This window comes from Rhinolophus sinicus, chromosome 17, assembly GCF_057876585.1.
Source record: "Rhinolophus sinicus isolate RSI-liver-muscle chromosome 17, RSI-T2T, whole genome shotgun sequence".
NCBI classification, from domain to species: Eukaryota; Metazoa; Chordata; class Mammalia; order Chiroptera; family Rhinolophidae; genus Rhinolophus; species Rhinolophus sinicus.
Window position 1 is genome coordinate 46170598 of NC_142517.1, and position 15345 is coordinate 46185942.

Consider the following 15345-nt stretch of genomic DNA (forward strand, 5'->3'; position numbering starts at 1 on the left):
ATCCTGCCAGAAAGAAGTTTTTATAATTCGGTTTACTCTGCATTTCCAAATTTATTGACCGCAAAATCCTTGTTCACCTAATAGCTCTGCTGTACTAAGTGTGAGCTCTGTAGTCAGATTGCCCGGTTCAAATTCCAGCTCAACTGTGTAACCATGTCACTGCTCTAATTCTCACCTCCCTCATCCACAAAATGGAACTACTACGAATACCACTTCGAAGACTTGTGAGGATTGGATAAGAAAATGCATTGAAAGCACATATTAAGAGGTCAACAAATGTAGCTAAAATCGTTATTGGTAACAGTCCTCAAAGTTAGTGTTTGTAGAACGTAATTTGAAAATGTCGTATGAGTATTCAGACTAAAGCATATACAAGTAAATTGCTATTAAGTCTATAACATGCCACTGAAAACATAAAATTTATTGTAAGGCTTTCAGGTAGCACATGTTTGTGGAAAAAAAAAAAAAGAAGAAGAAGATAATTTGCCATCCTGGCAAAGTGTGGATTTTTCATTCAGGGAAAAAGGACCAGGCAGTGTTGTGGCCATTGCTGGGATCTGCTGATATCTCTCTAGATGTTTGCAGGCACACAGGTGGTCCATGGAAAGCTAAAGCGAAAGCTGGTGCTTGGAGGCAGATAAAGAAAGGGCCCAAAGAGAGAAGGGAGCACTAACGAATGCTGCTCCTCTTACCCCAAGCAATAGAAAAGGATTATCTACCTTTCCATTAATTTAACCCTTTTCTTCACTTCACAAAGAGAAAAGATGCTCTTCTTCGTGGTTGCTGTTTCCAAAGAAAGATAAATCGTGTTCTCTTTATTTGCAACAGAAAGTGGAGAATTATGTAGAAAAAATACCAATCGGTTTTCTTCTAAAATGTAGGGAGGTTAGGTGAAACGATACAGAGTAAATACAGCAGGCTGCATTTAGGTTGGTAAATTTGAAAATTCCTAGGGAGACATTAGACAACTTATATTACCATTGTTCATATAATTGTACAGCTATTACATTTCTATACAGCAAAGTATTTTACATACTATTGAAGAACTTTAATTAGATAAGAAACATCCCTTCCATGTAGTCAGTGACAATTTTATCACGTTTACACAATGGAACACTGGAAGACTTTTTAATATTAATGTACAGTTGGTAAACAAATAGTTATACTTGACTCTAATGACCAAATAGATTTTTTTGTCAAAAAAGGAATGAAACATTATGTTTCCTATAGTGTACCTGAGCCACATGCTTTTCTGTGATTAAGCTGTCTCTTTGATGCATTAGTCACACAGTTTATAGGGTTATGGCTCATCAAGAAATCTTTATGAGACACAACATTACATAAGTAGGCTGCCTGATGTATTATTCCTTGTTGTAAAAATGTTTATCTTTCCTAAATGTGATGATGAGCATTTGATTCATTTGTTCATGTCTCTCTGAGGATGATTTATCAATGTCAATGATACTCAGAGATCTGAGAGCAATTAATGTTGCTTCAAGTTGATATGGCAGCCCCACTGAAGGTATCCAGGAAAAATACTGCTTCTTGTATGGTTAAGATCACTTACTTTGTGACTGAAACTCTAACAAGTCAACCTCAAAAGTTCATTATATTTTTGTGGGTAAGTTGGAGAAAAAATGTGTCGTGCCACAAAAAAATATTTCCCCCGTTCAAATGTTACCTTTATACAAAATTAGATAGCAGAGCCAAGATAAGCCATGTAAGCCTGACCTCTTTGCTTTTCCTTTTCTCGTGCGGTATACCATGGCAGTTTAATGTTTCATTTTGACAATTCAGAAACTTACAGTACTATTTGTTCTACAAATAAAAATACATTTGAACTTTGCCATGTTTCAAATTCATCAAAATCATATAGTATGCCGCCCTCTGGTAATTCTGTGCTTTGATCTGGTATATCTCAAAACTTTGCTTTTGCAAAATAGCTACTGAAAAAAAAGCCAGGTCTTTCAGAAGGTTCTGTCTGGCTGTCCAGCCCTCTGATGTGATGGGGGATAAGCAGGCAGTGAGTGGGTAAAGAAGTCTCTCCAGGTAGGAGGGGCTGGGAAGTAGGAAAAGGCGCTGGTGCCAGGTACAACCTCACTTAAGCAGAAACTGGAATTTGATAAGATTACAAGATAAGAAGATAGTGCTTATATTGATTCGCACCCCCCTGAAGTTGTTGCCACATGCAAGCTGTCATGGAAGTATATTGATAACTTCAATTTTCACTGAAAAAAAATATTCTTCTGACCAGTAGATTTTTCAGCATGCACTTTGCTAGGGCTAAGAGATGTGAACAATTTCTTTCACTCTCCCAGAAAGATTTGTATATTTATTTTCTTTCTTCCCCACCCCCTCTTTTTGGTTTGTATGTTTCAGATTGCTCATGCCTTAAAAAGTCTCAAGGTATTTCTAGGTTGAGGAAAATTGGCTCCATATAGAAATTGAAATATAACACTCTTAACTTCCAAAGCAACTGCATGTATCTGTAGACAAATACATACAAGTCAGGCTTCTTTGGCACTTAGCAAAAATAAAGGAATAAAAACCTTCAAATAACATAAAGGGTTCCTGTGGCACTGTGTTGTTACGGCATATTAATACAGAACTCTTCAGAGTCTTAATTTACTTGAGCAGCCCCTGTAAAAATGTTTGCCAGAGAGTGGGAGAGAAGGTTGGCAGCCAGAGAACTAGCTGCCAAATGGTTCTGCACTGGCAGTGGCATCTGGATGGGAGGTTGGCCTGCCTCCGGGACTCCTGGCCAACAGCACTGTTTGTCTATACAGACGGCTGTGTATCTGTTCAAGAGTCCAATAAATGTGTGTGTGTATTTTGGTAAGCTATTATTTCTGGGCCAAAGATTTCATTTTTGCATCTGTTGGCACCAATTCTGTATTCGGTCCCACCCCATCCCTACCCACTGCTCCATTTTAGTTTTCTGATCCAAAACATCGCACATAAGTGGAAATGCACCAAGAAAAGAAAATATGTTTCTTGATGTTTCTCTTAAATCCAACAAAACATATGTAGGTATGGCATTGATATTATTCTAGATAGACTGTCTCCATTTCTACAAGCCATAAAAAAAAAAAAAATGTGAAAATTCTACTCTCAATGCAAAAATCTTGATCTTGGCAGGATTTTGGTAGAACTTAATTGTACAATTATCAGAAGTTAGTTCATTTCTTTAATCATAAGAAATATAACGGGCCATTAAAAAATTTAAAGTCAAGTTACTCTTTCAATGTTTCCAGAGAAACAAAATTATTTTATAATTTTGTAAATGTAGTCACTGCAATATGACACCAGAAATTGCCACATGTCCAATCAAAATCCTGCTTTATTGTGCAGGGTTACAGCCTCTTGACCTTTTGAGATTCTGTTACCTCAAAGTCCTTTGTTTGACTTTCCCATACTAACTTAATTCAAACAACATCTATTGGATGGCGCATTTATATAAAATACTCTGGGATACAAAATTAAGTAAGATATCTACCAAAAAATGTTTATAACTTTTTTTTTTCCATTTTGATGAAGAAAATTGGAAACACCTTTAATCTAGTAATAAGACCACCAGGAAAAAGAAAAAAAAAAAAAAGCTAAATGGAAGTTCGAAGTGCCATATGGCATATGCCCGAAATGGGGATGAAGAAATGCACCCCATTTTTATGTGTGTCTTGAAGAAACATTTCAGTTGAGCTTAGTATTAAGGCAGGAAGGGTCCATGGAGATCATGTAATCTGATACCCTTTTTCTATATTTTTGATGAGGAAACTGATGGCCAAAGAGAAGAAGTGATCTGGTCACAGTCATATGGTAATTAGTACGAAGACACAGATCCAGTTCTCCCTCAGTGCCACTCGTAATTTTAGACCAATGACATACTTAAAATGAAATTTGCAGCACATTTTTTTAAACATCATGGCATAATTTTGTAAGATAATACTAAAGAGTAAACAAAGACTAGGAAATTACTGTGTGATGATAATGAGAGGAGGAATTAAGTTACTGCCATTATAAGCAATTCTCTGACCAAAGTGGCTAGGGCAGGACTCCCAGAATAACTCAAAATCAGCCTGTAGATGTTGCAGTTAAATGTGCAAAGGGCATCTGCCTCAACTCTTCTCTCTTTCCATGGCCTATAGACATATTTATGGAGAAAGGAGGTATGTCTGGAAGCTTGTTGATGACCACAATATCACCTCCATCCTCTGAGTGACCATAGTGTCATAAAAAATGGCCCAGTCAAATCCACCACTTAAATGTCACCATCACCAATTTGTGACCCTCTGGCACAAACTGAGGTTCTATAGTCTGAATAGTCATATTAAGTTGAAGTTATTGTGTATATTAAATATAGTGTTATCTGTATCAGGAACTATAGAGAAAAGCGCCTCACCAATTTGCTAGTGAGCAAAATGAGATTGTTTTCTGAGTTAAACTAGGTAATCAACACATGACGGATTGGAGCAATATTGAACTTGATAATCAACTACACACAGAATCAACTAAAAGAGGCCAAAGGATCCGTAGACCAGAAGGACTCCTGCATAACCTAAAAGAATAGCAGACTGGTCCACTACAAAACCAGAAAAAAAAATCAAGGAGGTGTGCATGGGCAGTGTCCATCCATAACCATCCTGGGAAAGAGTGCCCTGGCCCAAGGACCCACCTGTATTAATCATGCCTTTCTATTTTCTGTATTTTCTTCTGTTTTGACATCTGGGGCCCTGATGACACTGGGGAGACCAACCTTCCCAGGAGAAGCGATCTCCTAGAGATAGCAAACAACTCAAAGCACTATGACTCTCACGTGCAAGCCAACCAATTCAGAGCCCGTACCCCCAAGTCCCTCATCTAGCTTGTATACTCTGGGCCACTATCCACCTGCCCTAATCACTCCAGGGCCAGGTACCAGACAGCAAGAGACAGCCCCGAAACAGCAGAGCCTGATGAAAGTATTCACGGTAAACCAGCTGACCCTGCCTCTCCCATTGAAAACCACAACTAAAGCTCTTGCCCCCTTTTTCTCCTTACGCCCTCGGCCTCCTGACCAAACCTGGTGCCTCCCTGTGTGGCCCCCTTGTATAATGTGCTGTGCCTCCTGTTTCTAGGGATCTGGGAACACAAAACTTCTTCTTTCACAACCGTCATTTCCATGTCTGTGTGTTTTACCATACCTGATTAAATCTAATCCCAGATACCACCACTCTGATGCCAGTGACATCAAGATAGCACATCTCTAGTAGCCTGAAGTCTTTGAACAATCTAAATACACAACTATCACCTACTGTTTCCTTTCCATTTTTATCAAATACTCTTCTGTTCTAATTTAGTATCTCAGGTGGCATGTCTACAGGGACAGAGGATTCTGGATCAGTCTGTATCACATTTCTCATTAACAGATTAATAGATTAGATTTCTAGGTTTCTACATTGATCTTTTGAGCTTGGTTAATATGAGTTCATTCCTGATCAGGTCCTGATCCAGCTGACATCAGTCTTGTGAGCCTGTCTGGTGAGGGTCATGGTCTAGAGCCTTACTTCTCAAAATGTGGTCCTTGGACCAGCAGCGTCAGCATCACCAGGTAGCCTGTTAGCAATGTACAATTGAATCTCAGGCCCCAGTCTAGACCTACTGAATCAGAATCTGTATTTTAACAAGATCCCAGGTGATTTGTAAGCACATTAAAATTTGAAAAACATTACTCTAAAACAGGAACAAGCAAACTTTTCTTGGAAAGAACTAAATAGTAAATGTTCTAGGTTTTGTGGGATACATGCTCTTTATTGCAACAACTCAACTGTGTCATTTTCGTGCAAAAGCAGGCATAGGCAATATGGAAACAAAGAAGCATGGGTATGTTCCAATAAAACTTCATGTATAGACACAGAAATTTGAATTTTATGTAATTTTCACATCACAAAGATTTTTTTCAACCACTTCAAAGTGTAGAAACCATTCCTAGCTTGCAATACCTTACAAAAATAGGTGGCAGGCAAGATTATCCTACTGGCCATAGTTTGCCTACCTTGCTCTAGACCAGGGGTGTCCAAACTGCAACCCACGGGCCAACTGCAGCCCGTAATCCATTGTTAATTGGCCCACAGCAAATTCCAAAAATATATTTAGTTTACTTAAATAAACCAGGTGAGGCAATACGTACTTCACCTCGAGTGAGTAGCCCGGCTGTTTGTGTATTTTGCCGCATATGGCCCTTGATGAAAACCGTTGAAAAAAGTTCGGACACCTCTGCTTAGGATCAAGTTTTTCTATGACGTAAGGCATTCCCTGTTGACCAACCCTAAAATCCAATTTGCTGTGTGAAACCTTTCCTTTTTAAATTTCCAGGAATGGATTATGTTTTTTGTTTTGAGCAAACTTGATAAAATACAATTCAGGTTTTTTTCTAATAATTAAACATTTAAATTAAGACTTTATAGGACCACAGGAATTCTAGAATGTAGAAGTTAACAGAGAAGTTAACAGAACTACCTCCCTAATGGAACTGTATCATAATCTGGAATATCAGTGTTTTATTCAAACAGGCAATTTCCAATTTATTTCATGTGGTTGCCTGGGTTGTCTGACCGTGACAAGCAATGAGGAAATGATAGACTAATAAACTCTCCTACAACCATGTACTCATATGCATCAAGAATGATACTAAGCTTATGTAACAAAGTACAGACAGAAGTAGGCGCATAGCACCCATAAGTAATTTTTAATCTATGTTTATATGTGCCAAATGGCAGCAACATTCTGGTCTCTTGATTCTCTGTCACCATTTGTGCAGCAGGATATCCACTTGGAAGCAAACCACATTCACCAGTCAGTCTTGCCACCATCTAGTGAATCCATCAGCCACAGAAACTGTCTGGCCACTTCCACTGGGTTCATTTTTCCCACTGAGATAAGGCAATTGACCATGCAATTCTAATTAATGATATGAAGTGAGTAGTGAATTCAGAATATTATTCTTACTGTTTGAATTATCAGATATTTTTCTCAGATTGGATTAACTAAGAAATAAGGTATTTCACTCATGGTACTTTAAGTAGGGACTTCAGATAACTCCAAAGTTCCCGTATATGGGATGGATGTCAAATTTCTAGACATCAATTCCACAATAATAGTTCCATAATCAGAATGAATTTTTACTTTTTTAAATTAAATCTTATTATATACCGTATTTCACCAAAAATAAGAACTAGCTGGACCATCAGCTCTAATGCGACTTTTGGAGCAAAAATTAGTATAAGACCTGGTCTTATTTTAATGCAATATAAGACCGGGTATGATATGATATGATATGATATGATATGATATGATATGATATGATATGATATGATATGATATGATATGATATGATACTGGGTGTATAATATAATGTAAAATAATATAATATGGAACAGGGTCTTACATTAATTTTATCTCCAAAAGATGCATTAGAGCTGATGGTCCAGTGAGGTCTTATTTTCGGGGAAACAACGGTACATTTCTAATGTTATATATTTATCCCCAGTTCTAAAGCTTGGAGATATATATATATATATATATATATATATATATATATATATATATATATATATATCAGAAGCACCTAGGGAATTTTTTTTAAAGTCTACACCCAAGTGGCTCCCCAGACCAATAGAATATCAGTTTGTAGGTCCTGACATCTCCATTAAAAAAAAGTTCTAGAGTTCTGGTCAAGATGACAGAGTAGGTAAATGCTGTGCTTGCGTTCTCTCACCACCACATCAAAATAACAACTAAACTACAGGACAACCATCATTGAGAAGCACCTGAAGTCTAACTGAACACAAGTCCTGTAACTAAGGATATACAGAAGAAGCTATGTTGAGACTGGTGAAAGGGGCAGAGATGCAGAATGGCTGGTCCCACACCCACATAAGGCAGGTAAACTTCAGGAGGGACCCAGCCCAGGGTTCCAGTGCCAAGAAGTCTCCATAACTTCTCTTAAAACCCAGCAGAGATTATGGTTGAGTGAGACAGAGGGCTGCTGGATTCCCAGGTATTCCTCTTAAAAACCTATGCATGTACTTACTTGCTAATAGACTCATTCACTCTGAGCTCCAGTGCTGGGGCAGCAGCTCAAAAGGTGCCAGGGACATATGGGGAGGAACTGAATTTTCTGACTTCAGGACAAGGGCAGGAGGGGCAACTTTCTCCCAGTTCTGGCAGAAACCATTGTTCCTCTGTTAAGCTCTCCCCTCACCCAGGGTGCAGACACAGGTGACTGCTATATCTGAGTCTCCATCAACCTGGCTAATACTGTTCACCATGCCCTGGTGATTCCCTAAGACCCTGCCCCACCCAATTTGTGGGCCCACTCAAGCCCCTTCCAATGGCTTTTCCATATAAATGGCCTGTCTTGGCTCATGCTGTGGACTTTCCTAAAATGTCTCAAAGATTCACTAACCCCAAACAAGCAGAATCTGGGCTCAGTGTGCCTCTTACCTCTTGCTAAGCAGCCACAAGCCCGACACTAATGGCAGCCAGCCTCAGATCATAGCTAAGCCTTTCCCAGGCACCTCCAAGCCCAGCACAAGTGGCAACCATCTGAAGATCACTTTGTAGCTCATGGAAAGTGGCCTTAGGCAGGACACGGGCAGCAACTGACCTTGGCCTGCAACGGAACCCCTCCCAATAGGCCCCAGAATCAACATACCCAGTGGCCAGCTTCAGACCACACCAGAGCACCACCCAACCACCTGCACAAAAGACACATCCAAATGATGGACTGGGTAGGCACCACAGCCCTGCTAAAGCAAATCCTGCTCCTAGGGTCAGCCCTGCACAACAGTTCCTCCACTATAGTCACAGCCAGTCCTAAACACCAGTCAGCCTGTGTGCCAGTCCCTCTCACTGATGTGCGAACAGCAACCAAGGCTCAACTACAACAGGAGAACACACACAAACCACATGCAGGACAAACCTGGAGCACCCAGCTCAGGTGACCAGGGAGACTACACCACAGGGCCCCACCAGGCACCTGCTACATAAGGCCACTCTACTAAGACTTGGAGACATAAAAGCCCTACATAATACATAGAAGCAAACACAGGAGACAGCCAAAATGGGTAGACAAAGCAACATGTCCCAAATGAAAGAATAGAACTAAGCTGCAGAAAAAGAACTAAACAGAATGGAGATAAGCAATCTACCAGACACAGAGTTCAAAATACTGGTTGTAAGGATGCTCAGTGATCTCAGTGAGAACTTCAACAAAGAAATAGGAAACATAAAAATGGAGATAGAAAACATTAAAAAAAATAAGTCACAAATGAAGAATGAAATAACTGAAACGAAGAATACAGTAGAAGGAATCAACAGTAAATTCAATGGATCAGAGGATCAAATCAGCAATTTCAAAGATAAGGTAGCAGAAAACACTCAATTAGAATAGCAAAAAGAATCCAAAAAAATAAGAACAGTTTAAGGGGCCTCTGGGGCATCATCAAGCATATCAACATTCTCATCATAGTGTTACCAGAAGGAGAAGCAAGAGAGCAAGGAATTGAAAACCTATTTGAAGAAATAATGATGGAAAAGTTCCCTAACCTGGTGAAGCAAATAGACATACAAGCCCAGGAAGCACAAAGAGTTCCAAACAAGGATGAATCCAAAGAGGCCCACACCAAGACACATCATAATTAAAATGCCAAAGGTTAAAGACAAAGAGAGAATCTTAAAAGCAGCAAGAGAAAAGCAGTTTGTTACCTACAAGGGCGTTTTCATAAGACTGTCAGCTGATTTCTCAACAGAAACTTTGCAGGCAAGAAGGGATTGGCATGAATTATTCAAAATAATGAAAAATAAGGACCTACAGCCAAGATTACTCTACCCAGCTATGCTATCATTTAGAATCAAAGGACAGATAAAAATGCTTCCCATACAAGAAAAAGCTAAAAGAGTTCACCATCAAACCAGAATTATGAGAAATGTTAAAGGGACTTCTTTAAGAAGATAAAAAATATGAATAATAAAATGGCAATAACTATATACTTATCGATATTACTTTAAATGTAAATGGATTAAATGCTCCAATCAAAAGACTAGGGTGGCTGAATGGATAAGAAAACAAGACCCTTACATATGCTGCCTACAAGAAACTTATTTCAGATCGAAAGACACACAGACTGAAAGTAAAGGGATGGAAAAAGGATATTTTATGAAAATGGAAACAAACAAAAACCTGGGGTAGCAATACTTAGACCAGATAAAATAGGCTTTAAAACAAAGGCTATAACAAGAGACAAGTACCCAGTAATCACACTTCTGGGTATTTATCCAAAGAAACCCAAAACACTACTGCTAAGGAACATGTGAATCTATATGTTCATTGCAGCGTTGTTTACAATGGCCAAGACATGGAGGCAGCCTGGGTGAATGGATTCATCAATGGATGAATGAAAAAAGAAGAGGTGAGACATATATACAATGAAATGTTACTCAGCCATTAAAAAAAAAGACTAAAATCTTGCCATCTGCAAGAACAAGTATGGACCTAGAGGATATTGTGCTTAGTGGAATAAGACAGAGAAAGACAAATGTCATATGATTTCATTTATATGTGGAATCTAGAGAACAGGATAAAGGAACAAACAAAACAAAAAAGCTCATAGATACTGAGAATATTTTGATGGTTGCCGGGTGGGAAGTATGGGAAATGGGTGAACAGGGGAGGAGATTAAGAAGTACAAATTGGTAGTTACAAAACAGTCACAGGGATGTAGAGTATAGCATAGAGAATATAGGCAGTAGTATTGTAGTAACTGTGTGTGGTGTCAGATGGGTACTGGATTTGTCAGGGTAATCACTTCGTGAGGTATACAAATGTCTAATCACTGTGTTGTACATCTGAAACTAATATAATATTGTATTGTATGTCAACTGTAATTGAAAATAAAAATTTTTTTTAAAAGTTCTTGTGGATTATTCAAATGTGTTGTAGTTGAGAACCACTGCTTTGGTGATTAAAATACGAGTGTTGTACTTTATTATTAAGCATTGCTAATTTTTTTCTGAAAATTTTATAAGGCACACTTTTTTATAATTTAAAAATGAATTAGAAACACTATTAAAAGAAAAAAATTTAAATCATTGTGATTCTTCATGAAAACTACTTCCAGATGTTCTTAGGTTCAACGTAGATACTACTGAAGCCCAAGCCTCCTTTATTTTTGCCTTTTTATTTAGATAAATTGGCTTTCAACATTGATTAAATATGATTCAACAGTCACATATGCCCTACTATCCTAGAAACATGGTAGTTTTATTACTTCTTAACAGTTTCAAAACTATAATTGCACTGTTGCCTCTCTCTGTACTTGCATCATTTTCATTCTTGTTAGATGATTAATATCAAAATAGATATATAATAAGTGATAAAATACAAACTTGCTTTCATGTTATTTTCATTTTTGTTTTTCATGCTTTGTTTTTTACTACCTCAATTTCACTAAAATATGGGATTGTGCTAAATAAACATTACTCAGATCTGTATCTACCATCACCGAAAAAGTTTTTGAAGACATTTTTATAGAGAGTTGGGAGAACTAAACAGTCTGCCCTCTTCTAGCCTCTGTCCACCCGCTCAGTTCCAACTTTTGTGCCTCTGAGACACATCTGAATAAATCAGAGTAGCGCCTTGGGATATCTACTACCCAGAGATACCACTCATCTTTTCTCAGTTTTCACTCTGGGATAAATGAGCATAAAGTTTTTTAAAAACAATTTTTGTTATTATTTTGGAGTGTGTGGAGGAAAAAAAATAATTCATTGCTGTTAAAGCACTTCATCATGTAAAATGGAAACTGAAGGTAATTTGACTTCAAATTTCAAACAGTTAGTTGCATTAATAATAATAATCAAATTATTAATTATTGAGTGCTTTTTATTGCTAGGCACTGTGCTAGGGTACTTTACATACATTAGCTCATTTAATTTTTAAAGTAACACTATAATATAGGTTGGAAATGCTCCCATTTTACGGTGGAGAAACGGAAAAATCAAATTAAGTAACTTAGCCTAAGTCACACAGCTAGTTAGCAGAACCAGAGTTTGAATTTCAAAGCCCACAATCCTAACCATTCTACATATACACAGTCCCAAACTAGTACAGTGAAGGCAACCGGCTTCCTTTTCTATGACCTAAGAAAAAGACGGGCTGGGTTCCTTCCATCATTCACACTTTGCTTGCCTGTGCACAAAGCTTGACTCTTGGTTAGTAATCAGTCAGTTCAGACAGGTTAATAACCTCCTGACCAATCTGTTTGTAACTGGTCGATTCAGTGGACGCAGTCAAGCTGGCAGCAGTTTTGAATACTAGCTGCCTCAGGAAGATGGTCTCCTCAGTTTGGACTTCAGACACGGGATTGAGAAGACTCAGACTGCCAATGTTTTCAGGGAAAGTATCCAAATCTGAAAAAAAAAATTATTTTTTTTTAAAATAAGTGAACCTCACCCACCCTAAGTTTGTGCCTGTGTTTCTTGAGAATGAACATTTGTTAATCGTTATTGTACGTACCTGTAAATGGATATAATGATTATATGCATGTATGTGTGTGTATGTACACACAGATTACTAGCAGGTGAGTATAAATTAAACCAAGTGTGAATCCTGTTATTTCTTTAGTCTTTTCTTCCACAACTGGTAGATTTAAACCCCTACAGGTCATCTTGTCAAAATACAGTTTTAGTTCTGAAATAAAATAACAGAAGAGAAACAAACACAGTCTATTATAACTCACTGCCAATGTTGCCAGATAACTACAAAAAAATAGAGTGTCTCAGACAGAAATATCAATAACTTTAATGCGTGCGATTTGTTAACAGGGAAGAAAACAAGCAAACTTAGTCTCCACTGACTGTCACTAATATTTATTCGTCCAGTGACTGTTAATCAAACCAAGTTTACAGTCCCGTACAGCACCTGTCACAGGTGCTGATCATTAATCAGCTATTACAGCAGTTTATTCTGCTGCTGACAACTCGCAATTTTCCACTGATTCAGCTAGTTTGTCAGGTGGGAATTATGGCATAGCGCATGTGACAAAACACATCACCCTTTTTTTCTTTTTTTTTCTTTTTTTTTGCATTTTCAGGCTTCTCTCTCCTGCTTTCTCCCCCTTTTTAGACCAACAATATCTGGGAACTCAGAAGTAATAAGGCGGAATGCATAATTAATTACCCAGCTTGCTCTAATTAGGGATGAATAAGTTGTGTCCCTCTCATCATCACAAATGTGGTGATGGGTAATACCAGTTTATGCTGTATTAACTGCAAATATGCAATCCTTCTGAGAGCACTTTTGTTGATGAATTTGATGAATGTGACAATAATTAGCAGAGACAGATGAGAGCTAAATTACTACTGACAATGTAATGCTATCCTGCTCGAGGGCCTGGGAACGTGGCAGGATAACATGGCAGGGACCTGGGCCTCGTTTCTAATTAATAGTCTTTTTTTTCCTTTTTTTTTTTTTTTTTTTTGCCGGTAGGGAAAAAAAGGAGTAACGGTAATTGTTTTCGTCAAAGGCTGCAGGGAGTTATCAGGGTAATAAAGTTAATTAGCAGAACAAACATCCTTTCACTGCCTTACCAGTCTGAGGAAAAGAGGGCAATTCGAACTGCAGGAAGATATGACTAGATGGGGTGATATGAAAAGAAATTTTACACAGGAGGCCAACAGAGAAGAATGATTTTCTCCCTTCATTTCTTTGGCTTGATGCATGGAAAGAAATTAGACAGTTCCTTCTTTCAGCGCACAAAGTTGCTCATGTAAAGAACTTTATTGTTATGGTTTTTAGTTTGGGAAATAAAGTTAGCTTAGATCAAACTCCACTATTTACTTATTTCCCAAGTCGTGATTGGTTGTTCAATTTCATCTTTATTTAAGTGACAATTTCGTAATGTCTCAGGCATAGAAGTTCGAACATCTGCCAAACAGACCATTTAGCTGCATTTTGTTCCACAGAAATCTGTTTAGGTCTCTGAATCTTTTGGAGAAAGTAAGAAATTCTTAAATGATTTCCACCAAGTAGTATGTGTTTATTCTCCTGTGTAAATTAAAGTTAAAATGAGATTTTTAAAAAAAAATACAAGCTATTTTATTCTATTTTTGTTGCCTCAGAAAAGCATCTTTATTAAAATGTGGCAACATTGTTTTCATTTCCATTGCAGCATTTTACATACACAAGTAACCAATAAAAAGGGGACCAATCTAATGAATCTCAGTAAATAACACTAGGATAGAAGCCTGCTGCCTTCCAAAATAAGAGCTATAAGAATGTGTTTACAGATTTTTATTCCTTTTAGGTACATGTCAAAAAATTTTCTTATGCTTTTAAAAATCATCAGGTACTCCACAAGTTCTGTACGTGTACCATGAATATAAATGTACACACATTTGTTTGTTGTCAGAGATAAATAAAACAGCCTCCAATAATGATTCTGTGTTGGATTCCAAATTAAAAACATAAGGAGTCAGTAAGTGCTAAACCCTGCTTCTGGATTTGACAGCATGGCACCAGAGTGACTTTCCAGCGTAGGATCCTACATGAATAGACTTCCACCAAACATGGGGAAATGGCCTTAACTCCTAATATCTACATTTTAAAAGTGCTATGTTATCCCCAAAGACAAGAGCAGTAAGAGAGTGGAGGACATAACATTGAGCTAAGAGTCAGAAAGCCTGAGTCCTTTATTGGCCCTGCTACTAACATCTACATGATCGTGAGCATTTCCCCGTCTTGCCTCTGATCCTCAATTTGCTCATCTATGCAATAGGGTCCCTTCCTTACCAAACTTACGGTGTTGCTGTTGATATAAAAGAAATCATTTTTGTACTTTGGAAACTCTGAGATAATCTATGAATATACAGTTAATATTATTACAGTATAGAATAAAATCATGAGAAATAGTCTTGAGAAAATACATCTCCTTTTTATAGCCCTCCCACGTGTGATTAGTCAGAAACCAGAGTTAAAAGACTTGACAAGAAGTTTAAGAGGGACTGAAATCTATCCTTACTTTGTGATTTTGCTGCTGAATTTATTAGAGAAATTATCATTGTAAAAATACCCCCAAATTCATTTGGTTAACGCTACCTACCTTTTCAAGATTTTCTTAATCTCTTGTTAGACGAGCCTATTAAAATCAAGACTAGAAGAAAACTAAACTAATCATTAGTCAATATAGCAAGATCTATTAGGCTTGTCAAGTGAACTTCCATTTGAAAACACCCAAGTTTCTCACAGACAGGCAGACATACACACACACCCCAAACTGAGATTGATATACTTTGCTGTGTATCTTTAAG

The 15345-nt window shown here is 37.7% G+C and overlaps 1 long non-coding RNA gene across 19 annotated transcripts in view; it reads left to right on the plus strand.

Moving 5' to 3' along the window:
- LOC109450257 (uncharacterized) overlaps positions 1 to 15345 on the plus strand; it is a 626489-nt gene that overhangs the window by 423783 nt on the left and 187361 nt on the right. The gene's annotated exons all lie outside the window — the stretch shown is intronic.